This window comes from Pinus tabuliformis, chromosome 7, assembly GCF_031772625.1.
Source record: "Pinus tabuliformis cultivar Carrire ecotype Pingquan chromosome 7, CPIR1, whole genome shotgun sequence".
Lineage (NCBI taxonomy): Eukaryota > Viridiplantae > Streptophyta > Pinopsida > Pinales > Pinaceae > Pinus > Pinus tabuliformis.
The window spans coordinates 1,266,422,882-1,266,425,479 of NC_142293.1; the positions used below are offsets into that span (position 1 = coordinate 1,266,422,882).

Below are 2,598 nucleotides of genomic sequence, written 5' to 3' on the forward strand. Positions count from 1 at the left end.
TATATTAAATATAAATTATTTAAATTTAATAATAAAAGATTATAATGTATATCATATAAATTTTTTCTCTCGACATATAGAATAGGTAGTAGAATGATTGTATGGATAAGCTGAGTTCTCAACTGATATATAAATAATAATAAATTAAAAATGGAATCTTTAATATATATTTTTTGAATTTTCACTTTATAGGGTAGGAATATTTTGCTATTTTATGAGTTGGAAGTTTTTCTGGTTTAATTTCTTTAAAATCTAGTAGGAACTTATTGAAATTACAAATCTGATGGGTAATTTTTACACGATGAAAGTGCAATAGAGGTTTTTGTAGGTGCTGAATCCATATATAAAAAAGTCAAAAACCATTTTAAATAACATAAATCAAGATTTCACTTCAAAATTTTTTGCTAATACATCAAAAAAACCAAAAAATAATACTAAAAACAGCTCCTCTACATTATAGTATTCTTGAAATTGAAATTGAAATTCAACTATCTAGACGTACGCCCAATACAGTCAAGGGCTACTTAAACTGCACACTCAAATACCAAAACAAAAAAAACAGAGGAGGAGGAGGACCTATCTAAACACATACATATAGATGCATCAAAGTACGAAGTTCATAGGCATCCTTGCAATCGCACGGCCGGAACTGCAAAGAGCTGGAAGCGTCGTGGCATCGTCACACCGTATGATTCACTCATATTCAACTCCTCCTGGATTTCATCTCTACATTCCAAACTCCAATTGAAGCATTGCAGCAGCCGGGCGAGCGCAAGACCGACTACTTCAAGTGCCAACTCCGTCCCCGGGCACCCTCTCCTGCCTGATCCGAAGGGGATGAGTTCAAAGTCCTGACCTCTCACATCTATATTTCTATCTCTTCCGCCCCCCATAAACCTCTCCGGCTTGAACGCCAAGGCGTTGTCACCCCACACATCTAGATCTCTCCCTATCGCCCACGCATTCACAATAAGCCTCGTTTTAGCAGGAATGCGGTATCCCGCCACACTGCACGCCTCCATTGATTCGTGGGGAAGCAGCAGTGGTACCGTTGAATGCAGTCTCAGCGTTTCCTTCACAACACATTGCAGGTACTCCAGACTCGACAAATCAGAAGGCTTAACTCGCCTATCTTTTCCCACAACCGACTCGATCTCTTCCTGTGCTTTCTTCATCACGGCAGGATTTCTCAACGCCTCAGACATTGCCCATTCTAAAGTAACTGCTGACGTATCCGTTCCAGCAGCCAACATGTCGAGAAGAAGGGCCTTTATGTCGTTCCTGCTGCTTACATTTATGTCCATCGTGTTGGCCACCCCACACATGTCGAGCAGCGCGTCTACAAAATCGTTTCGCCGATGACCGTTTCGCTTCCTTCGCTCTATGTGTTCATTGATAATCTCGTCGGCCAGCGCGTCGAAATCTCTGCGCAATTTCTTCATGCGCCTTCTGGTGCCCTGCAAATCCAACCATCCAACACAAGGAATAAAATCTCCAATATCAAAAGCACCAACTACAGATGATAACTCCCGCACAAGTTCTGCCAATCCTTTCGTGCCCGCCAACTCATCCGACCTGTCAGCCGAACATTTGCTCCCCATCACCATTCTGCGTATTATATTCGCCGTAAGGGACGAGAGCGCCTTGCTCACATTAACAGGCTTGCCTCCGTTCTCGCTTTCCCGCCAAATCGAGCGTATCATGGCAGACACCTCATCGTCTCGCACGGACTGGAAGGACTCGATTCTCCTGCCAGTCAGGAGTTCTAAGACGCAAATTTTTTTCATTTGCCGCCAATAATCTCCATAGGGAGCCAACGCCACGTCTCTGAAATTGTAAGCTAAGTACTTCCCTGCCTCCGATGCAGGTCGGCTGGCAAAGAGCAGATCATGAGTTTTCAGAAACTGTTTGGCCATCTCAGGAGAAGAGACCACGACGGCAGGGACTGAACCAAGGCGCATAAGCATAAGAGGACCATATTTGTCGGCGAGGTCTTTCAGAACACGGTGAGGGAATTCTCCCAACATATGGAAGTTCCCGATGATGGGCAATGGAGATGGTCCTGGAGGCAGCTCCAGTACTTCTTGATTTCTTGTTCCGGCCTTCGCCTTCCAACGATATTTGCAGAGGAAGATGATGCCCGAAACGAATGTCGTGATCAGTACTGCTGTGGCAGCCGATACCCATCTCGTAAGCGAGTTCTCTTCGGTACCCATTTTCCCTGTCCATGAATGTCCGACTTTGTGGCCGATTTATGGAAGTACGGTTGAGGAGGATGGAGACAAGTAAATGAGTTGATGATGTCGAAGGGCTATCAACAATGGTATTTGTTGAAGCGAAGGCATGGCAGCTGTATGCCTATCAACAATCTTTCCGTAAAAGACGCTGCCATATACCAGAGGCCTTTCACTGAAATCCACGTCTCTTCTGATTGTAACATCGTCGCCACGTAATGTTTTAAAAGTCGGACCTTTTTCACCCATATTTTCCGTGAGGGGAAATCATTTATACGGTAAATGAGGATGCACGGCAGAAAACGCAAAAAAATCTTATTTCCAACCTCATGAAAAATATATATAAAAGATAGTTTAATAATAT

The 2,598-nt window shown here is 43.4% G+C and overlaps 1 pseudogene; it reads right to left on the reverse strand.

Moving 5' to 3' along the window:
• Window positions 1-599: 599 nt before the first annotated feature.
• Window positions 600-2,241, reverse strand: LOC149252031 (cytochrome P450 750A1 pseudogene; annotated as a pseudogene).
• Between the last annotated feature and the right edge of the window lie 357 nt (window positions 2,242-2,598).